The sequence below is a fragment of the Pseudorca crassidens genome, chromosome 15 (genome assembly GCF_039906515.1).
Source record: "Pseudorca crassidens isolate mPseCra1 chromosome 15, mPseCra1.hap1, whole genome shotgun sequence".
Lineage (NCBI taxonomy): Eukaryota > Metazoa > Chordata > Mammalia > Artiodactyla > Delphinidae > Pseudorca > Pseudorca crassidens.
The window spans coordinates 42,228,376-42,252,766 of NC_090310.1; the positions used below are offsets into that span (position 1 = coordinate 42,228,376).

General features: G+C 44.6%; 1 long non-coding RNA gene across 1 annotated transcript; it reads right to left on the reverse strand.

The window, feature by feature from the left end:
* Positions 1-590: 590 nt before the first annotated feature.
* LOC137206396 (uncharacterized) lies at positions 591-19,027 on the reverse strand. Its single transcript, XR_010934638.1, has 3 exons — positions 18,854-19,027; positions 3,660-3,848; positions 591-673 (listed from the first exon to the last, which is right to left on the reverse strand). It is a non-coding gene; the product is annotated as an uncharacterized lncRNA (long non-coding RNA).
* Positions 19,028-24,391: the final 5,364 nt, after the last annotated feature.

The following is a 24,391-nucleotide window of genomic DNA, read 5'->3' on the forward strand; positions in this document are numbered from 1 at the left end:
CCACGAAGAACTCTGGGGGGTAAGTTAATCCGAAAATTTGTTCCAACCTGAGACAAGGGAGCTGGGCTTTCGAAGTCCCACACCCAACAGTCACTGGAGGGGAGTAACTTCCCAGTTCTCCAGGCTGTCTGCACATTTGGGCAAGGTGGTAGCTAGAGAACATGCCTCAGGTTGTTGGAAGGAAAAACACACCGAAGTTGGAGGGGTCCTTGAGGACTGGTGAGGGTGGCATGTAAACACACTGAGGAGCGTACAAAGAAATCTGGGCAGGGTGCTAACAGTGTCTGCTGTAGGTCACCCCAGCCTCAGGTAGCCCAACTTTGTGGCTTAGGAAGATGGGGACTTGTCCAATCCCTGTGGTGGAAATCATCCAGAAATGACCACGAGCAAGAATTTTTATGATCTCTGTGGACAGAATAAGCAGTTTAGTTCTAGACTCCATGTCATGATTTTTATCAGTCACTTCCTTGTTTTCTTGTACGTCTGAGCTTTATCTAGTGCCAGGTCTCTAGGGCAGAAGTTAGAAAAAATAAACTGGGAACAGTCATTGTGCATGCAATTGAAAATAAACATAAAACTGTCCAGCAAGCTCTGTGTACAGGATTTATTAACAAGTGTTCTTGGCTCGCTGATAATTTAGGGACTTGACACTTCTTTTCCTTCAAATGGATTGCTGCAAAAGAAATTACAATAATTAGAGCTTCAAGATTAGTTTAATAATTTGTCAACATTTTTTCCATCCAACAGCCAGCAGAACACAAGAAATAGATTCATTTTTAGCAACACAGCTGACGCTTTGCAGAAAACTGTGTACAACTCTGAAAACATATTAAAGGAAAAATGTTTATCACAAGATATTATCTGAGCAAATACATACAAGCAAATATTACAAATACATACAAGCAAATACATACAAGCAAATATTACAGGAAAATTATTTGTAATTAGATATGGACGTTATGGACAATAAGGTAATTAAAATATGTGATATCGTGGAAACTTCTATGGGACCCAGAGCATTGATATCAGATAACTTGGGCAGTGAGATTGCTCTCTGTATGGCTGAGAAATAAATCAGGTTTAGGAAAGATGATGCCTTTTCATTCTGAGAGATTCATACACAACAAACTGATTTATTAATTACCTAAATCAATTGTTTTCTAAATATAGCTCAAACTATCTGTGGATTGGCTTTCTTCGTTTTCATAGTTCCTTAAAATAGTACCAGAGTAAGTCTAGACTATAGACGGATGATTTGCAAAATACTCATCTTAATCTACCACTGTGTTCCAGGTGTTTTTTTTTTTTTCTCAATTCTTTAAAAGTTATTGTAATTAATTTATTTTTAGCTATAACCTATACAGCAAAGGGCAAAAATAGCAAGGATACAGCTTGATAAATTTTACATATGTCGACACTCGTGAAATCATCAAAATATAGACTATTTTGAGCACTCAAAGGACTGTCTCATGTCCTCCCCTACAACCCTCGGAAGTAACCACGACTTTGACTTCTGTCAGCCTGGACCAGTTTGGTCTGTTTGTGAACCTCACACCAGTGAAATCCTATAGTCTATTGCCTTTTGTGTTCAATTTCTTTTGCCCAACATTATGTCTGTGAAAACCATCTTGGTGTGTTTCTTACTTTTTTAACTATACAATTTCCTCTTAAAGAACTCAAAAACCTTGATGATTAAGGCTCATCTTTTGTAGGAGACAAAATTGGAGAGTTGAAACTAAGCTAAAACTCCATGCCTTCAGTGACTCAATCAAAAAAATCCCACCATCTCACATCGTTAGAGGAAACATAATGTTTTGCAATACCGTGTAAATTTTGAATAATTCGACTCATAATTTCAGTAGAACTCTTTATTCATCAATTATTAAATTCAGTGGCATGTCCACTTCCAAGCTAGAAGACAGATGAAAATCTACATGGCTGATGATAAAATTTTCATCGCATAAGTTCACTGACTTCTTGAGGCCATAAATGCCAAATTTGACTTTAGTCTCATTTAATAAACAACGTCCATGGGATGATGTCTGAACAGCTATTTTGTACATCAACAATGCAAATGCAGCTGATAAAAGAATAGGTATCCTGGAATTCCCTGGTGGTCCAGTGGTTGGGACTCTGTGCTCTCACTGCCAGGGCCTGGGTTCCATCCCTGGTCGGTGAGTTAAGATCCTGCAAGTATGGCCAAAGAAAGGATAGGCATCCACCTTAGACGGTCACAGAGGTATTCGTCGTCGTGAAGCAGAGAAAGACCTAAGGTTTTCCTGAGGTTCTTCATAAATGAAAGTTACCTCATGATCTGGGGCGAAGACCTGCCAGCGCCAGATAAGGGGAACAGGAGCAGTGAAAAGGTCACCCAAGGTCGGCCAGCAATAGCAGAGGAGCTGGCTAGGACAGCTGGCCCTCCGGCTTTCCCTTTGGCCCTCTATCTATTGGGCAACACTTCCTGGCATTGAGTTTCTCTGGATGGCATAACTCTTAACAGAAACACTCCAATACACAGCAGAAACCAAGCTTATAACAGAAGTTCAAAGAACAATCTCCACAAATAGTGTCAAGATAAATTATTAGTCAATACACTCTAACCACACAGGCTAGGCGATAAGGAGGTAATAAGGGGTAAACTCCAATTCAAGTTAGCTTCAGCAAACCATGCTCGAGGCTTTCTTTAGGGGATATATCCAGAAGTGAAATTGCTGGAGCATAGGGGGGGGTGTTTTTTCAGATTTTAAAAGCTACTGGTACATTTTGCAGGGGTGCTTTTGAGAACTTCCGTTCCCCCTTCCTTGTATTTGGTTAGCATATGGGGCTGGACCTCTACTTTACCTTATATTGGTGGCTTTAGTGCCACCCTGTGCTTTATGCCACATCATCTTCCCCAATGGGCCTGCCCTGCATCTAGACTGCTCTCTGCTGGAGAAGGATGGAGCGTCTGAAACCCAGACTAGCTGCATCATTTCTTTCTCACTGGGCACTACTTTAATGAAGCAGGAACCTATTTATAGGTGGCAATATAAGATTTACCCAGGAACAGATTTTCATTGAGATTCTTTCCACCTAGACAGCTTAGGCCATGGTTTGTAAACCCAAAAGCCAATGGGTGCTGTATAGGATGGGTGCGGACCTTGGGGACCTGGCTAGCCCATCCTGATGAAGATGGCAGTGACTCAACGATTTTCGAAAAACACAGTCAGGGGACAGAAAGGAACCTCACAGACCGTTGAGGCAAACCTCTTTTACAGACTAGGATATTGAGGCTCAGAAAGATGATTTATCTTCTCAATGACACAGCAGTGAGTGACAAGAGTCCAGAGCTTCTAGTACCCTTCCCATCACTCTGCAGCACCTGCGTGTGCTGGTTAATCTCCTTGCTTCACTTCCATCCCCCGCAGGGCCATTCCACTCTCCTGTTCTCCTGCTCTGAGCCCTGGGTCACCTCTTCGGGGCTCCTTTGTTCTTTGGACTTTGGTTGGATTTGGCCAGTGGCCAGCACGACCCGAGGAATGTAGGGCAGGGGAAGAGAGGGGTTACGGTATCTCCTCCCCATTTCCTCTCTGCTCTGGGCAATGTTTCCTGGCAGTGGTTGTATCCTGTCACAACCACGGCTTCTGCCAGGAGGTCCTCCTCCCTGGAGCGGTTCTCACCTGTCTCCTGGGACTGTTCCCTTTGCCTCTTTAGGTCTGGGGTGTTAATGGCTCCCACTGTTGTGTGTCCCTGGGTGCTTCTTACTCTCCGGTGAATCCCGCCTGTACCACTGTGGAAGGCTCTTCATGAATCCATCTAAGTTAGATGGTTACCCGCCAGGAAAGTGATGTCCACCTGTGCTTGTATACCTGGATGGAAAGTTAAGTGAGGGTGAAAAGTTAGTTTTACATTTTTATTTTTTCATGCAAAATGTTTCTTCTACTTCATTTTGTATGGCACAAGCAAACACTCCTTGGAAATATTAAAAGTCTTTCTCCCAAGGTATATTCAAATGGTCAGTGAATATACGGGCCTTGCCCCATTTAATTAGTCATTAGGGAAATGCAAATTACAGCCACCCTCAGAATGGCTAAAATGAAGAACACAGATAATGCCAAGTGTGGGTGAGGATGTGGAGAAACTTGACCACGCGTGGTCTGCTGATGGAAGTGTGAACTGACACACCACGACCCTGGAAAACAGCTTGGCCATGTCAAATAAAGCCGCCATGTCCATACTCTATGATCCAGCAATGTCACTTTAGCACACCCGTTAGAAATGCACCAAAAGACATATGCCAGGATGCTCATTCACAGCAGAGCTCTTTGTCACAGCTAAAACAAGACAACCAAATTCCCAGCAATAGTAGAATGGATGCTAGGTCTATTCACATCATGGAAATGCAAATCTCTGCGCCAATAAAAATGAACGAACTACAACTACATGCAACCGTGTAAATATCACAAATATGATGTGGAGTGAAAGTACAAAATAGAAAGAAGTACAAAAATAGAAAAAATTCATCTGTGCTGTTAGAAGTCAGGGTATGGCTACCCTTGCTGGAGAGTTGTGTCTGGGGATGGGGAAGGTGCTGATTCTCGATCTGGGTCCTGGTTCCACGGATGTGTTCAGTTTGAACTGTATACTCTTGACATGTACACTCTTGTTTATATACCTCATACTCTTTTTTTTTTAATATACTTCAATAAATGTTTTTATACTTCAAGAAAACCCTCTTTCCTCTTCAAATCTCTATGCCGGCAACCACCTGAATCAACCTAACACACAAGTTCGAACTGAAAATGGTGCTCAGGTCCTGCAGAAATGTCACCTTAAGTAGTTTTAAGCAAAATGCAATGTCAAAAGATGATATTTTAAAACTCACTGTTGTGTTTTGATGGGATTTCGGACATGCCACCCCAAACAATGTCACCTTGGCATATTGAATATTTTAAGCTGAAGGAATTTGAGAAAAAGACAAAACCAAGACGGTCACTCGGACCTCCTCCCACCTAACCCTTCCCTGGAACAGGCTATAAAACCTTCCTGTGAGAGGTGTGCCCGGCCCCCATGAAAGCAACATCCTTTTCTCCAAAAATAAAGGGACACTGAAAAGACTCCTAGCAAACAGGCCTTGCTAAGTTCCTGCAGTTATTACAATTCCTCGTACTCCTTAACCTATCATGTTCTTCCGCGGCAGTCCACACGTCATCAAACCCAGCACTAAGGTACATAGATCTGTTTCTTTGGAGCTTCATTTCCTTATAAAGTGTCCCATGTCATGTAAAACTTATAATAAATAAACCTGTCTGCTTTTCTCCTGCTCATCTTCATCAATCTAGTTTTCAGACCCAGCCAGGGACCCTAAGAGGGTTGATATGTATTGGGCTGGCCAAAAAGTTCATTCAGGTTTTTCCGTAACATCCTATGGAAAAACCGGAACGACCTTTTTGGCCAACCCAATACATACTCTATGACCCAGAAGCTTCCCCTATGCTGGCAAATTACTCAAAAACAGAGGCACCGGATTGTCTCTCTCACAAACATGTGGCTATTTCAAATCCTGTAGTAAACATTGCTGCAAGTAAATGGCTACACTGGGACCAGTATATTATTGGGAACAAATCCAGTTATAACATGTGTGCACTATTTGTAAATTCTGGATGTCCGCCACCAGAATAAATGGAGTTATTTGGACATTGCATGGGCCTATACAATTCCTGCTGTGCTAATTGTATACAAAGTGGGTCCTGATAGCTATTTTTAGAAGAAGTGTTAAGAGTTTTGGTCTAAATATCTGGACTCTTTCTTCAGCAGATTTGGGTCATTGTTTGGACGGGAGGAAACCTGAGAGAAGTGGTGTTGGGGCTCAGAGTCAGACTGAGGTTACAATAGTGCGAGGGTCAGGTTTCCGATGGCAGGGAAGCCAGGGTACGGGGGAGCCACTGAGACACCTAATCTTGTCAAAGACAACTCTTAGAAATGTTCACTTCGAATCACAGTCATCTATGTGCCAGCCACGTCCCACTGCAGAACCAGGGAAGAAAGAGAGGAAGGACAAGCCAGCTTGGCTCAGAGCAGAGCAGGAACTATGCAGCGTCTGTAGGAGGGCCAGGAGATGATGGCAACCACGCGCATGTGCCAACTTATGCCGGGGTCTACCTTTTACAGCTAAGGTTGGAACCAGAGCCACACAGCAGCTACATCAAACAGTGAGGTCACAGCAGAGGAACTGGGATGCAGCAGTTTATTAGCAGAGCGCTGCCAACTACCACGTTAATTAGAGCATTAATGCGCGATGGAGCCTTACTACATCTCCCCCCATATCTTGGGCTTTCCCACATTCCTATTTGCAAGAGAACAAAGGCAAAGTAAGAAAAACAAGGCAGGAGAGGAGAACAAGAGGAAATATACTGGAGAGTGTCACTAATTGCATTTTTACCTAATAAAAAGTAAAAAAAAAAATGTTTGCCTGTTAAATACTCTGAATAATTTAAGCATTACGAGAAATACAGCAGTAGGAGCACAAGTGACAAATGACTAATTCAGAAGGCAGAGAGGGAGGAAAGGAAGGGGGCGCAGGGAGGAGAAAGAAATGGCCGTAAAAATACATGATTGTTACATGGGAGCGTCTTACTAGGGGTTAATCTAGAAAATAAAGACTTGATAAATCGAATCCTTTTTAAATGCATTCGAAACAGTGTGACAACTAGTTTCACAGATCAAAAATCTTCGGGTAGTATAAATACTCAATGACTATCACTGTAGTACTACCAGAGGGCATTTTGGACAGCAAGTTTTAAAAACTTCCCATAGAAGTAAAAATTAAGGTCCTGAGTGAGTCTATAAATTGCTTCACACACACACAAAATATGCATTGATGGAAGTAAATGGCAGCCTTCCTATAGGCATAAACATGTGGACTTAGTACCTTAAACCTTTTATTCTGAACCTTTTAGTCTGAACAGACTTCTTTATAAATCATATTTTTACCCCCTTTTCTAGTTAAAGCTCAAGAGTTGAATCTTCCTCCTTTGACATTTGTTAGCAGGGATCGTTCATTCATAAAGTTGCAGCAAAGTGTCTGAGGTTGTTGGAAGGGTATTAAAGTCACATGGCAAGAAAGGTGACCTGAGAAGTTCCTGTTGGACTAAATTTGTGAAAGGAGAGAAGGAAGGAGGAAAGACAGTATCAGGTATCGTTGTTCCTTTAATTTGCTGATGACAAACGATTACTGCCAGGAAATTGTTATATTGTCCCCGGAACTTTGAAAGGGACAGAGTGACTCAAAGGTTGGCCTCCCGCGTGGGACACAGGAGCCCTCGGAATAAGATTTGCGTCTCAGCTTCCAGACTCAGGAGAGGAGAAAGCAGACCCACTTAGCCATCTAGAGTCTGATGTTCAAACGCTTTAAAACTGTCAGTTCACGGAAAGCAGACTTTTTTTGGTAGCAAAGGAGAGACCAGGAAGCAAGGAGTTCGAAACAACTGAGAAAAGAAAATGCACTCACAGGGATTGTAGCCCTGTGACGCTTTAGTCACGTGACCCTGTGGCACTTCATACTCATGCTCTTCCCACTCTCTTTCTTTTTCTTGTCAATTTTCTTAAAATGTATACTGGTGATTGTGGCATGAATTCAACTGTGTATTTTGTTTTACCTTTCCCCCAAACATTTCGTATATTGTTGCATAGTCATCAGAACCATTATTTTAAACAGCCACAAAAAATCTTCATCGAGTGAGTACCAGAACGCTCCATTCTGGGCATATCTTTCTATCTGCCTTGGTCTCCACCAGAGAACTTGACTGTAGTTGGCCAGAGAGAGCCAAACTCATGGAAATAAAGCCCAAAGAAAAGTTCTCCTTGGAACCAGCTGGATTTTGCACCCCTCCCCACTCCCCGAGGCCTGGAGAGTGCTGGGTAGGATAGGTGGAGATGAATCACAGAGGATGCATAGCTTTACATCCCACCCTGAAGGGCTTTGGTGACAGTGAAACAGCAGGTGCGGTGGATGCCTAGCCTAGGGCAGGTCATCAAATGCTAATTTCCCCTTTCGTGTTAATTAATGAGAACAATTTATATGCAAGTACTTTATATCAACCTATTTTATTTTATAGGCTTTCATTTTTAGAGCAGTTATAAGTTCACAGCAAAATTGAGCAGAAGGTACCAAGATTCCCCTTATATCTCCCCCAAAGCATAGCCTCCCCCATTATCAACATCCCCCACCGAAGTGGGACATTTGCTACAATTGATGAGCTTACACTGACACATTATTGCTGAGAGTTTATAGTTTACTCTTGACAGTTGTACACTGTATGGGTTTGGACAAATGTATACTGACCTGTATCCACCATGACAGGATCATACAAGAGTAGTTTCTCTGCCCTAAGAATCCTCCGTGCTCTGCCTGTTCATCCTTTCCTTCCCCTCAAACCCTGGCAACCATGGGTCTTTTCACTGTCTCCATAGTTTTGCCTTGTCCAGAATGTTGTATAGTTGGAACCAGAGAGTATGTAGACTTTTCAGTTTGGCTTCTTTCACCCAGTAATATGTATTTATGTCTTTCCATGGCTCGATAGCTCATTTCTTTTTTACCATTGAATAATATTCCATTATCTGGATGTAACACTGCTTATTTACCCATTCATCTACTGAAGCATAGCTTGGTTGCTTCCAAGTTTTAGTAATGGTGAATAAAGCTTCTGTAAACATCTGTGTGCAGGTTTTTGTGTGGACGTAAGTTTTCATCAACTCTTGAGCAAATAGTGATTGCTGGATCATGTGGTAAGAGTATGTTTACCTTTGTAAGAAACCACCAAACTGTCTTCCAAAGCGGCTGAACCATTTTGCATTCCCTCCAGCAACGAATGAGCGTTCCTGTTGCTCCACATCCTCCTCAGCATTTGGTGTTGTGAGTGTTCTGGATTTGGGCCATTCTAGGAGGTGTGCAGTCATATCTTTTGTTGTTTCAATTTGCATTTCCCTGATAACAGGAGATGTGGTGCATCTTTTCATATGCTCTTTGCCATTTGTATCCTTTTTTGGTGAGGTGTCTGTTAAGGCCTTTGGCTCTTTTTTTTTTTTTTTTTGCGGTATGTGGGCCTCTCACTGTTGTAGCCTCTCCTGTTGCGGACGTGCAGGCTCAGCGGCCATGGCTTACGGGCCCAGCCGCTCCGCGGCATGTGGGATCTTCCCGGACTGGGTCACAAACCCGTGTCCCCTGAATCAGCAGGCGGACTCTCAACCACTGCACCACCAGGGAAGCCCCTTTGGCTCATTTTTATATGAGGTTCAGCCTGCCTTTTAAAGTTAGTGTCTCACTCTCTTTGGCCATATATGTGGACTAGAATCATCAAACGTAAAGAAGTTTTTGTGGGAAATTTTCCTGGCATAAAGGAGCCCTTGACTCTTTCCAAATTGCTCCTCTGCCAGCTCTCAAAATTTCCTTCCATGATTAGCACCCCTAAAGTGACCACAGTCAGATACTGACACCAAGGATGGAGATTAAGTTATTCCCATCTTTGCCCCGCCCTCCCCACCCCCACCCCCACCCCCACCCCCCACCAGCCTGATCTCACCTCAGTTGCCCAAGGGACTGTGTTGAAAACGAATTCATACTACACTACTCCTCTGTCCAAGCCCCTCAGTGGTCTGTCCTGGCCACCCCAGCCTGCAGCTGCAGCTCTAACACACCAGGCACACTCCCAGCTCAGGGCTTCACACCTGAGGTTTCCTCTGCCTGGAAGGCCCTTCCCCACTGGTGCCAGTGGCTCCCTCCCTCCCTCCTTCCAGACTCAGCTTAGGTATTGCCCACCTACTCTGCTTAAAGCTGCAGCTCCCAGATTTTCTCCACCTCACTCTTTGCCTTGCTTTGTCCTTTTCTGTTGCATCTATCACCATCTGACCTCTTCTGTAGTTCGCTTATTTATTCATTGTCGGTTTTGCACAAGATAAGAAATTCCCCCAGGGGAGGGGTCTTTGTGAGTGTGGTTCACTGCTGTTCTCCCAGCATGGAGAACAGAGCCCAGCTCTTATGGGATTCTCAACAGGTATTTGTTAAATGAATGAGTATTTTAAACAAGTGATTTAGTCATTATTTTGAGACTTCCATTGGGTCAGATGTTACTTAGAGACACATTAAACTTGCCCTTGAAATCCATGCCATCAAACCATCTTGTGAGACCACCATACAAGATGCTCTGATTATTTCAGTAAAGGAACTTCGTTGGCTGTGACTCAAAAGGGTTTTTCCAAAGCTCCCATTCTTTGCTCTTTTCTTATTTGCTTAAGACAACCTGCCGTGAGTCACCTCAAGCAATGAGAATTTTTTCTGAAAGGCTTTCACATAAAGTACATATCTCTGTTTTTCCCTTTCTCAAGAATTGAAACTGAGACCAGTTTACCACAAGTCAGAAGGCAACTCCACGGCTGTGTCCCCAGAGGTGCTCCTCCCTGCTCTGCTCTCCCAGGAGGAGTATAGCTTCCCAGGGGGAGGATTCACCAGGTCCCCTCGGTCTGGGACATTATAAGAAAGTGTTGGAATCAAATTCAAGTCAAGCAGAGATAGTATCACTGTTTTCCTTTGAAATGTCAATGACAGAGGTTTATAAGACGAGAAGCTTCAAGAAACTGGGCAGAAACCTGTGGCGCGCACTGGCCGCCCTGCCCTCTACCCTCTCTGCCTCCCTGCTGTGCCCAGGGGCCTCATTTCCAGCTGGCACTCCCTGTATTGCCATCGAGCACTTCCTGTGACAGGGTGGAAGCACCAGGGAATTCAGACCCCTCAGGAGCAGCCCGCAAACAACGGCTGCCATAGATTGGTGTATACAGGTGCCAACTCCTCCCCCTCGGGGGTAACTCGAGGGGCATCGTCCACACTGGGGCTAAGCTCCACTGCCCGCCGTGGAAGCTGGCTTGATCACAGCTTTGATGGCAGCCTCCGCCCTGGATCCCTTCCGTGCTGGCCGGCCTTCACTCCTCACAGAAGCTCTTTGCACTCCAATGCTTGTCCCCTTTTTCAACCCCTTTCCTTCTCTCTCTCTCTCCTTTTTCCTTCTTCTCTCCTGCTTTTTTAACACCCCACACTCTTCTCCCCCCACCACCCCCTCACCTGTCTCTTTCTTTCATACTGTGAGATGACAGCTCACTGAGCTGATGGCAATCCCCGTGTTGCTGCTGGTGGTTATTTCTATGGAAGGGCACCTCTGGCTGTCGGGAAGGCCTTGGGAGGATCAGGACATCATTAACAGAGTCAGACAAGGTAAAATGTGATCTCCTTGCCTGCGGGAGCCTGAGCTCACCAAGAACCAGGCCAGGGCAGCCTCCAGAAACGGCACAACTGACTTTCAGACACGTGTACGACAGGCAGCTCAGTTAGAAAGTCCATGAAACCAGAGCCAGACCCCTCCCACTTAGGGAGTGACCATCCTCTGCACATTGTCAAGGAACCTGACGATCCTTACCCTGCGGGCTTCGGTTTGCAGGTGGTGCCCAAGAAGCTAGGATTGCCCAACCAGGAAGTTTGACCCTAAAAAGGGAAGTTATGAGCCAACTGCTCCGTGAACTCTGTATTACTGAGCAAGACGTAAGTCCTTTCAGCCTAGAGCAAACTATGACCTATCCCTGCGGCCTGTGGCTTCTGTTCACTGCCCTGCAGTGGCCCTGCTTTTACAGCCACTCTTTGGTAACTTGTGTTTTCTGAGACTCAGATGTGGGAAGGGTGGAAATCAATGGAAAGAAATTATTGGAAGGTGATAGTATTTGTCAAAAGTGTGGATTTGATCTTTCATATGTTGATTTCATAAACTGTATGTTTCTAAAGACATGGATGGTCACCAGAGCAACACCCAATACCTCCCATGTCCCCTCAGTGTCCCCCATCTCTGGGCATGCCACCCAAAAGCTCCCAGCTGTGGACCCCCAGGACCTCCTGGGACTCTGGAGACCCTCCATCCTCAGGAGTGGCCCTCCACCCACAGATGGTGGGAATTGCTTAATAAAGACAAATATCATATGATGTCACTTATATGTGGAATCTTAAAAAATGATGCAGATGAACTTAGCTTACAAAACAGAAACAGACTCACAGACTTTGGAAACAAACTTATGGTTCCCCAAGGAAAGGTAGGGAGGGGGAGGGAGAAATTAGGAGTTCAGGATTAACATATACACACTACTATATACAAAACACATAACCAAAAGGGATCTACTGGATAGCACAGGGAACTCTACTCAATACTCTGTAATAGCCTAATGGGAAAAGAATCTAAAAAAACCCAAAACAGTGGATATAGTTATATGCATAACTGATTCACTGCTGTACACCTGAAACTAACACAATGTTGTAAATCAACTGTAAGTGAATATAAAATAAAAATTTTTTAAAAGACCCCAACAAACTCGCCCACTGGTGAAGGTCACTCAGAGGTGGGCTCCACGAGGTGCCCCAAAGTTGCCCCATAGGAGCGCCCCCGTGAGGCCTTCGGTAACTTGTCAACTAGGCAGCCTTTACTGGCTGCTTCCTCTCCTTGACTCTTGTCCCCTCTCCCCACCACCATTTCCTAAAGTCACCTCAAAAATAAACACTTGCACCCTCGTCATTGTCTTAGGGTCTCTTCTAGGGGAACAGAGACTATGATTGACACAGTACCTAGAGGTCTCTTTAACACTGAAATTATGTGAACAACTGAAAGTCTAATGATGGAATGAATTAAAGAATGTTTTCACTGATACTCTGGTTTGAGCTCAGATATATTCTGTTCAGGGGCAGCACCAGGCAAAGAGGTGAGGCCAGAGGAAAGTTTGTTTACCAGGTGGCCTTGCCCTCCGATGATGTGCCAGGTGTCCAGCGTCCTCACCTTGCTCTGGGCGACCCTCAGGTTGTGCTGAACGCCACCCATGGACCCTCCTCCCTTCCCAGACCCCTCACTCCAGTTCCTAAGTCCTACTCTGGGTCTTCTCAACACTCCCTCTGACCCCAACAGCATCTGTCATCCTGTATCCGTGAGTCCTATGGACAGGACGTAATATGTGAGTCTCAGGATTCACCCCCTCGTGCCGCCCTTGAGACATGGGAGGTCTGGCCACAGCTGCCGTTCCCTGGTCTCCTAACAACAACTGCTGTTGTTTCGGTGCTCCTGGGTGAGAGGGTCCTCATCTGAGCCTTAGGGCACCCATCAGAGCGGGAGCCCCAGCAGGTCTGGCACCCGGGGACAGCCTGACCTGGCTCCACCCCACACGAGTGGACTCCGAGGAAGTACCAGACCATATACAGTAGATGAAATATCTAAGTACCAAGAGCTAGCGTCTGTTTCCCTCTCCTTGATTCTGGGCTGGCCATGTGACCCACTTAGACCGTAGCATGTGGTGGAAGTGATGTGTCAGGAGCCTGGCCTGCTGCTGCCCTCACCACCTCTCATGGCCTCACCTGAGAGCATTGTGCTGGGATGAAGCTGAGGATAAAAGACACCAGAGGGGGAACCTGAGTCAGACCAGCTGCCCCAGCAGAGCCCTGCCCTGGGCAACCTGCTGGCTGAATCTGGCCTCGAGAGTAAGCCCAGGTGAAGCCAGCATAAGACCTGCGCATCAACCTACAACTGTAAAACTTATCAAGTTGTTCTTATTTGAAGCTACTAAGCTTGGGGGTAGTTTGCTATGAAGCAATAGATCATTGAAACACCATTGGACATGGGATTTCTCTTTCTCAGTAGCTACTGGAGGGTCAATGTAAGACCGCCCCGAAGCACAGAGATATTAACACCTCGTGAGGGAAGCAGATGAGTGGAAAACAGGAAGGGTTCACAATAGATGCTTCTCCCTTCCTTTCCCTGACAGGCTGTTCCGAGGTTATGTGTTCTTCATGGCCTCTCTGGGAGACCAGAGGAAAGGCTGAGCAATCAGCTGCACTTTCTAGAGCAGCGAAGGTCAGCTCAGCTGCGTGCTGCACCCTGGCTCCCTTTCTCCCCTCACTCCTGCTGCCCTGTGACCGCACCTCCAATAGAGCCCGGCATGCAAGCCTCATCTTGGGCCCACTGCCTACAGAATCCAGATTAGGATATCCTGCTGTCTGTCCCCTGGATGTGAGTCCTTATGCCTTTGACAGAGGTGATTTCAACCAAAGACAGTGCCATTACCCCTAAAGGGTCATCTCAACCACTGTACACACCTCTGGAGACACTTATGGACAGATATGGTGTCTTATTACTTACATCACTACAGAAGGCCGTTGACTCTGCTCATGAGACTAACTTCACCATGTTGTCTGGACGTGTAACTGAGCTGAAAAATAGCAGAAGGGAATTTGAATGAGAAACAATGAAATAGTCCGGATTTGTTTAAAACACACACAAACACACACACACACACACACACACACACACACACACACACACATTTACTATCCTTAGGAAAGAAATTACGTAGTTCGTATTAGTTTCCTAGTGCTACCCTAACACAGTACCACAAACTGGGTGGTTTAAAACAGCAGAAATTTGGGAGTTCCCTGGTGACCTAGGGGTAAGGATTCTGAGCTTTCAGTGCCGTGGCCTGGGTTCAATCCCTGGTCAGGGAACTGAGATCCCACGAGCCACACAGCAAGGCCCCAAACCAACCAACCAACTAACCAAACAAACAAACATAAAACCCCAGAAATTTGTTGTCTCATAGTTCTGGAGCCTAGAAGTCCAAAATCAAGGTGTGGCCAGGCCCACACTTCCTCTGAAACCTACAGGGAAGGCCTCTTCCTTGTCTCTTCCTAGTGTCTGGTGGTTTGCTGGCCACCTTGGTTTCCTCTGTCTTTAGGTACATCACTCCTCTGCCTCTACATGGGGTTCTCCCTGTGTCTCTTCACGCTCTCTTCCCTCCATGTGTGTCTGTCCATGTTTCCAAATTTCTCCAGTCAGATGGAGTAGGGTCCCCCCTAATGACCTCATTGTAACTTGATTACCTCTGGAAAGATCCTATTTGCAAATAAGGGTGTGTTTTGAGGTACAGGAATCCAACTTATCTTTTGGGGGAGACACAGTTCAACTCATAACACAGTTTGAGAAACAGTTGGAAATAGGAACATATCTGACAAGACTTTAATAAAAACTGGATTGGAATAATTGCTTTTCATTTCCTTTTTAAAAAATGTCCAGTTAAGCTATAAAACACAATCTTTCAACAAAGTTCAATTTAACTTAAAAATGATTTTCATGAATGAGATATATGATTTATTCAAAGACTTTTGTCTGTTAATGAAGGCTGTATTTGTTAATTGACGGCGTGTAAGCATGGCGTGATAGAGGATACTGGAAATTATACTGAAGAAAATGTGTAAATTTATATTTTCCGAAGTGAGAGTTGACATGAACGGTCGGCCGAGATCGTACTTTTGATATCTAAGAAGTTTGATTAACCACAGACGAAGAGAAATAACTCACAGAATTTTACTTAGCAGGAAAGAAAAAAATTCAGTTGACCTGAATTCAAACTGAGTCGCGGTGACTGTAGTTTATTTAGTTCTTAAGCTACAAAAAACCTTCCAACAGAATAATATCTTTGTGCCAAAGCTAAAATGCTGTAAGTAAATAGAGCTGGAAGGTGGAAGAATGGGAATTTTCCAGAATTTATATAGAAAATGAAAGTGTCATCAGGAGGGTCAATCAACACAACATGACTTTGCATGCACACATGATGCAATGTGGAAGTAGAGATGAACTTTTTTAAACTGACATAATTCACATACCATAAAATGCACCCTTTTTAAAATGTATGATTCAGTGCTTTTTAGTATATCCACAAAGTTGTGCAACTATCACCAGTACCTTATTCCAGAGCATTCCCACCACCCCATAAAGAAACCCTGCTTGCATCAGTACTCACTCCTCCATTGTACACCTACCCCCAAACCCTGGAAAATACTAATCTACTTGCGTTTTGGTGGATTTGCCTAGTCTGGTCATTTCACATAAATGGAATCATACAATGTGTGACCTTCTGTGTCTGGCTTCTTTCACTTAGCACGTTTTTAAGGTTCATTCAACTTTTAGCACACATGTTGGTACTTGGCTGAATAATATTCCATTGGATATACGTGCCACATTTTCTTTATCCATTCGTCCATTGATCGACATTTGGGTTGTTTCAACTTCTTGGCTATTATGAATAATGCTGCTATGAACATTTATGTACAAGTTTTTGTGTGGACCTATGCCTTCAGTTCTCTTGGGGTTATTCCTAGGAGTAGAATTGCTGGGGCCTGTGGTAATTCTATGTTTAGCTTTTTGAAGGAGCTGCCAAACTGCTTTCCAAAGTGGCTGCACCATTTTACATTCCCATCAGCAATGTATGAAGGTTCCAATTTTTCACACTCTCATGAACAGTTATTATAGTTGGTCTTTTGACAATAGCCATCCTAGTGGATGTGAAGTAGTATCTCATTGCGGTTTTGATTTACATATCTCTATTATTAAAGATGTTGACATCTTTTTATGTATTTATTGGCCATTGTATATTTTCTTTGGAGAAATATCTGTTCAAACTCCTTGCTCATTTTGAAAATCAGTGCTTTGTTTTTTATTGTTGATTTGCAGAAGCTTTTTGTATATTCTGGATGCAAGTCCCTTATCAGATATATGGTTTGCAAATATTTTCTCCCATTTTGTGCGTTGTATTTTCACTTTCTTGAGAGTTCCTTTGAAGTACAAAAGCTTTTGGTTTTGATGAAGTCCTATTTATTTATTTATTTATCTTGGTTGTGGTTTTGGTGTCAGGTCTAAGAAACCATTCTTTAATCCAAAGTTAGGAAGATTTACACTTATAAATCCCACTGGAAAATTCTGGAATTCGGGAATTTCTGGATTCCCACTGGAATGGTGATAATGAAAAAAATGATTTAAAAAAAGCAGTGTTGACAAGGACCAACAGGAATTGTTCCACACACACTGGTGGTGGAAGTGAACATTACTACAGCCATTTTAGAAAATTATTTGGTAGAATCTACTAAAACTGATCATCCAAGACAACCATTCAACTTCTAGATATATACTCAGCAGAATTCTGAACATGTATTCATCTAAAGAATGTACTAAAATATTCAAAACAGCACTACTCATATTAGCCCCCAATCTGGAATTATCCAAATGCCCAGCAAAAGTAGATGGATAAATAAATTGTGGTGTAATCACAGAGAGTAGCATTATACAGCAATGGGAGTAAACATCTATGACCGTAAGTACAGATAAATACAGATAAATTTTGCCAACATGATTTTAAACAAAATAGCTAGACACAAAGGAATTCATCTTGTAAGATTCCATTTATATGAATGTCAAGAAGAGGTAAAATTATTTAATGTTGTCAGAAGTCTGGGTAGTGGTCATCTTTGGGTTGGGGGGGAGGGGGAGACATGAGGGGGCTTCAGCATTGCTGGTGATGTTCTCTCTCTTGATCCGATGCTCACCCAGGCGTTTGCCATTTGTGACGATTCCTGGAGCTCAATACAGTGTTTGTAAGAAGGAGCATCTGGTGAAAATCTCTTTCTCTGCTTTTTAAACACTTTCCTTCAATTTTGACTGTATCCTTGAACTCTACTGTTTTTGGTTTAGCAGCGATATACTGGTTCCATCTACCCTTGCCAGCCTGAGAATTTAAAATGAGACCACGGCGAGTGAAGCCAGGCCTTGGGCATGGTCTGGGCACATCCCTTCCCGACGCTAACAGGATTCACTCCAGGTTATGCTGAAATCAACACCGCCTCATAAATACTCATGCTGATGGGGCGGGTATCAAAGCCTGCACATCAAAGTGGAAACTGAGCTAGGTTTGCTGTGGAAATTTGAGAAAACCTGGTTCTGGAACAAGGAGGGGTTGAACAAAAGTAGGACTCGGACCAGAGGGTCTTTTCTTGCGACTCTCCCTGAATCAGAGGTTTCGGGAACATTGTACAAACTGTACTCCCTCCCTGTCGTCCACTGAGACTTCCCCATTCAGTCACTCTCTTCCCAACGCAGGCGGCCCTTGCCAACCGACTCCACGGTTTGCCAGGCCAGGAAGGTGGAGAAATCACACTCTTGGGTCACAGAAGGAGGTTTCCACAGAGCTCTCTCTAAAGCTTGGCCTAAGCCTTCAGGCTTCGTTGTCACACCCCAAGGTGCCAAATATCTAGAAACTAACCTCAGACATTGGCTTTTAAAAACAACAACGTTTTTTTGAAGTTATTTTTTAGGTTTGATTTAATACAATCAACAGCCTCCATGTTGTAAAGGATAGGATTTCATGAGCTTTTGAAAGGTAAGTTCATGACATCATGGCTACAGTCAGAACACAAAGCATTCTCTTCATCCTCAAACCTCATTGCCTTCTACCCCTCCCCCTCCCCCACCTCATTGTCACTGCAGACTAGTTTGAATTTTCTAGAATAAAGTGGCTTTTGTATAAATGAGTGTGGCCATGGGCCGACTATAAGCATGCTTCATACACACACGTACGGGCACAAGCACACGTGCACATACACATGCATGAACGCACATGCACAGACACACGCACACCCGTGCACACACACGCCTTTCGAAGGGGAGTCTCTTCCCACAGCCTCACGCCAAGGCAGACGGCCTTAGGTCTCTTCCAAGCATACTCTGTGACCTCCTGGCCACAGAGATGGAAAAGGGCAGCAAACCTTGACCCAGCAACCTGAGAGCAGGGCTGGTCTGTGTGCTTTGCCCAACAGGTGGAAGCATGAGGACACAGAATCGCTCCGTAAACAGAAGCTTTGGGTCAGCACAAGCCATGGTCTAGGATACTCAGGGGTAAGTTTGTGAGTGTTGGTAGCAGCACAGGGGCCAAAGCAGCCAGGCCCCCATACGTGAGTCTGCCGGGGGTGCCGACGTACCATAGGCCGGAGGCTTCAACAACGGAAACGCATTTTCTCACAGTTCCGGAGACTGGAAGGACCAAGATCAAGGTGTCAGGGGGGCTGATTTCTTCTGGGCTCTCTCCTTGGCTTTCAGGTGGCTGTCGTCTCCTTGTGTTCCCATGTGGTGGTCCCTCTGTGTGTGTCAGTGTCCTAATCTCCTCTTCTATTAAGGACATCAGTCATATTGGATCAAGGCCCACCCTATTGACCTCATTTTAACTTAGTTCCCTTTTTAAAAGCCCTATCTCTAAATAAGGTCGTGTTCTGAGGTACCAGGGATTAGGACTCCAACGTGTGAACTCGAGGAGGGACACAATTCAGTCCATAGCACACCATGAGCGTGAGGGGTCGGTGAAGTCCTCCTGCGGGCTGGTGCTCAAGCACCTTATCAATGGAGCTGCTTCCAAGGAGGTGGATGCAGGCAGAAGGGGTTCAGAAATGAACTCCTGGCCTAGATGGGGGAGGAGGGAAGGAGTTTGACTCTTCCTTCACAAGAACTTTTCTTTTTAAAGTTCTGGCATTTAAGGTAACAATAACGTCAGGCAATTCCAATGATTGCAGGGAGGTATTTATTATGTCCCTTTAAATCTGTGCTTATAAACTTCTCTTAGGGCTACAAGCCAGAAGTACCCAATTCTGTGTTTAATAACAGGTCCTCCAGAGGACAGGCAGAAATAGCAGGATGCAGGCTCTCCTCCCGTGGGGTCATGGGCTTCGGTGCAGCTGATAGGGGAATCTGCTTGGCTCCACAATTTTCTAAATAGAATCTTTTGCCAAGTTTTTCAGCAAAGTAGCCGTGTTGCCCAAAGGAATGAGATAAAGGCAAGTTCTTAAAGGAAAAGGATTCATCAGCCTTAGAATTAGCAATGAAATAGGAAAATGTCCCTATCTACCTTCCTGGGAGGTAAAAGGTCACATGTCCGGAAGTATTTTTATTTGTGCATCGTAAATCAAAGTGAACACAAAATAAAGATTTGGGAAAGTGCTATTGCCAAAGGGTGACATTTTTAAGAGGCAAGAAGGAAGGTCAAGGATTAACTTTCCCCCCATGAGCTTATGCAACAGCTGCGCACTCGTGGCCCAAGGGCCAGAGCCCAGCCACAGGCAGGTTTTGTTAGCTTGTACTGCACCATATTAAAAATATATGTATTGGAATAGGTTACCAAAATTTAAATATTGGGAGATTTCATGCAAGTATCTGCATTTCTGGCTCTCTTTCAGAAATTGAAAGTCTTAGCAATGTTGGGTCCCAAATGGCTATGACCCATTTGAGCTGAGCAGAGGACACACCATGGAGACTGATGGAGATTCTGTCCTTGACCAAATTCTGGCCAGGCTCCTCTGAGCCTCTTCTCGACTAGGCCTGAAACTTGGCCTGAAAAGATGTGAAGAAACACTAACAGTTCCTAACAGCTCAAGGCCACATCCCTAGAATGACCCAAGACCCCCTTAAAGTGCCTGCCCGAGAAAGCTCAGGGCTGCCAGAAGAAGTTCCTTTTTGTTCCAGCGACACCTGAGGATAAGGCCCCGTCTCCCAGCCTCTGTGGGAGGGCAGGAGCCTAACTTCCACAAGTGCCAGTGAGCAAACCCAGATGGCTGTCACACGGACCAACACTCCCTTTCCTGATTTTGTAATTTTTCACTTCCCTGGCTCTATTGGGACCCTGCCCATCCCCTCTCCCAATTCCCTCATTCTCCCTTTAAAACCCCTAGTCACCTCTGGACAAATAGTTATTACTGATTAGAACCTGTCCTTACCACTTTAACCGGGATCCAGCTTTGTTTATCTTTGATAAGATGTCATACGCTGTCCCCAGTTTATCCCAGCCCCCACCCCACTTCACCCCCTTCCTTGTGTCTAAACTGATATAAGTTGTCAATTATCAACTCACTTGCTCTGTTATTTCACATACAGGGAAGAGGGAAATCAAATAATTTTTATGCTCCCATCTCTCTCAAAGAGGCAAAATGATAGATACAGAAAGCCATGTGTTTCAAGAAAAATGGGAGAATGCATGATTCTTTTAGAAGCAAAGGCCATGCCTGCTTAACATGAAATACACTGGTCTGGCCACTTTACTCCTAGACGTTACCTGCCCACTTCCTGAAGACCCCTGCATTTGTATCCCAGAATCAGAAGTCCAGATACTACACGAATCACGTCAAGCCTCTGTTGAAGGCCTTCGTGGTTAAGCCAGCTAGACAAGAGCGATGAATTTACACGTTTAAAAGCTACCGGAGATACCTCCCCGCTACTTTTCAGCTTCCACATGAGGTGATCCTCGGCTTCTAGACTGGGCTCCAAGTGAGACCACCTGCAGCTTTCATAGGCTGATTTCTCATCCCTCGCAAAGCTGAACTCACATGCTTGTCAGGAAGAAGCACTTTAGAGAAACCAGGAGGTAGGCAAGGGGGTTCTCTTGCAGGAAAGGGTGGTTCATCGTTCTCTGTGTCACTGCATCCCTGGGGTCGGCAGTTCAGGACTGATGTCCTGGGGCATCATATCAAAAGCCAGGTCTTAGCTTATGAAGTCAAGTCCAGCTGCCCCAGCCATTCCAGCCAAGTCCATGCCCATCCTGATCAGCCAACGCCAGCTGTCTCCCAGACACATCAGTGGGTCTTGCTAAAACCAGAACTGCCCAGCCTCACCACGCCTGAATCACTGACCCACAGACACGTGAGCTAACTAAAGCTTCTTGTTCTAAGGCACGAAGTTTTGTGTTATTTATGCAGCATTATCGTGTCAGAAGATAACTGATACAGCCCCCTCCTTCCACCCACACACATACATATACATCCACAGATACACATTCTCCAAATTGAGAGTCACTGATTTCAATCTATAAAAGAAAGACTAAAAATGATAGTGATAAGCCGTAATGCTATCAGGGCAATTAAATAATGGTGGCGTGGGTTACAGTTTTTGTGGAAAAGAAATGCTCTTGTCAGGCCACTTCTTGATACAAATGGGGAGTCCTAAAGCTACACTGGCTAAATTCTGAAGTTGGAAAGAGGTAAGGCTGAGTGTGAGCAAAATATTCTTAAATGATTCTTTTGGGCTGACTCTTCATTCTGTAGCCATAAGGAATTTATTAGATAATCATGTATTAGGAATTTTTTCCCCTAAAAATTCTAGAAGGAACTAGAAGAAGGTTGATAAATAAAATCTTTGCCTGATATGGAAAATCTCTTTGCCTTATAAGGATCGTGGCAAATATCTCATCTCTCTTCTTAACCACAGCAACAATAGCGCGGAATAGTGACTGAGTGTTTTGCTGATGCCAGACCCTGTGCGTGGTACCTCACGTGCATGGTTTCATGTAATACTCAACACAGACTTCTGAGGGAGGAACTAATGTTATCCCATTTTACAAATGAAGAAATAGTCTCAGAAAGGCCAAGTGATGTGTCTTAACTTTGCGTAGGTAGAAAATAGCCGACTTCAATTTGATGCGCATGACTCCATAGCCAGTGCTATTTATCATGTTATATTACATCATATTATAATACAGATTACATTATATTTTGTTACATATTACATTATATTATATATTACATATATTATATATTACATTAGATTATATTACATATTATAGTGCATATTACATTATATTATATATTACATTATATTACATATTACATTGTTATATTTTCTATTACATGTTACATTATATTTCATCATATTATATTATGTTACATTACATATTATATTATATTTTATCACTAGATGTAATTCCCTGAGAGAAGGGACCATGTATTTACTCCCTCTGGTGTCTATTCCATGTCTACCTCCCATGCACCTGGGCGGAATGCACTATGGTATATTACATGCTCAATAAATAATTATTAAATTGAAAATGAAAAAGCCTAATTCCACCCCACCCTTGGAAACCCGATCTTTCTCGTTACAGCCGCTTTTCTGGTGCCTCTGCCCACCTCTGACGGTCCTGCATCTGTAGGGCACGCACGCATCCCCCCGCCGTCGCCACGGCCTCCTCACTTTCCTGCCCCAGCGCTGCCTCCAAAGCTGCGGGAGTCCACAGTCCTCAGCAGGTGCAGGAAGGGCAGGAGGTAAGGGGAGTTCATGCCTGGGGTGGGGGGCCTGGGGAGACTCTCCACTAAAGGGAATGATGGGGGCTGGTGGGAAGACATCCTAACCTCTCGTCCTTCAGAGGAACAACCTGGAAGCACGTCCCACAAAGAGGGTCCAGAGTGGGGCTGAGTCCAGTGGTCCACGGTGATGCCCAGCCTGGAGGCACATCCTTTACTGATTCTTATTCCCGATCACCACCCCTGACTCAGCTTCCTGGGACCACCTTCCAAATACAGTTCAGGCACCCAAGTTCCTGTGGCAGGCTCTACTTTCAGGATCGCCCAGACCCAGGCCCCCAGCCGTCTCCCTTCAGTAAATGACACCATTATCTGTGCTTCCTTGCACTCTCTCAGCAAGCCCGAAGCCTCTTAATAGCTCTCTGATTCTTTTGTCAGTTTTATTGAGGTATAATTGATAAATAAGATTGTAAGATATTTAAAACGCACATTGTGATGACTTGATACATGTACACACACTGGGAAAGAATTCGTACCATCTAGTTAATTAACATATCCATCACCTCACATACGTACCTTTTTCTTATTAGAACATTTATGTTCTACTCTCGTAGTAAATTTGAATCATACAATAAATATAGTGTTGTCAACTATGTCACCATAGTTCATATTAGATCCTTATAGCTTATTCATCCCATAGCGAAAGTTTGTACCCTTTCACCAACCTCTCCTTACCTCCCCTCCCCCTACACTCAGACCCTAATTTATTAAAGAAAAAAAGTGCAGGTTGACTTTAAGTGAGTAGTTTTACAAACTTTTAAAATCATTGATTCTATTTTCAGTTTTCCTTCTCTGCCACAATCATTATAAATTTGGGTTTCAGGTTGGACTGGGTGCTGCCAGAGCTCTACTCTGTGCCCTTGGGCTCTTGGCATTTTCAAGCACACCTGCCCAGGTATGTTTCCAAACCCAGAGCAGGCACCTGAGTGTCTCTGCGGGGCTGTCCCTAAACTGCCGGAACTCACTTTGCCTGCTGCACAGAGACCGGAAGTGTCTGGGAATTTAGGGCCCCGCCCTGTGACTCGCTGTGTCAGGGGTGGGGGTGGGGAGTTGGGGGACAGGTACAAGGATGGAGACAGTGGCGGCCGCCCTGATTGGTCAGCTCCAGCCTGCCCTTCACCAGGGCTGAGCCAAAGTCTCTCAGTGGGATCTTGCCCAAGGTCTCACCTGGCTTAGCCTCCCTCCCTTCTCTGGACCACTATCCCACCCCAGGTTCTTCCCGGGGTGGGAGCGCTTCCTCAGAAATCCCTTTCCCACAAATCTCTGCTTCTGGGGAGACACAGCTCAGTTCCCCCTTTAGGAAAGGAGGTGCTGGGTGCCCGGAATGTGGGTGGTTGATGGCCAAAGACTGAGCAAGGTGGAGGGACAGGGCTTGGCCCCTTCCTTCCAGCCTGGGCCTCCTGG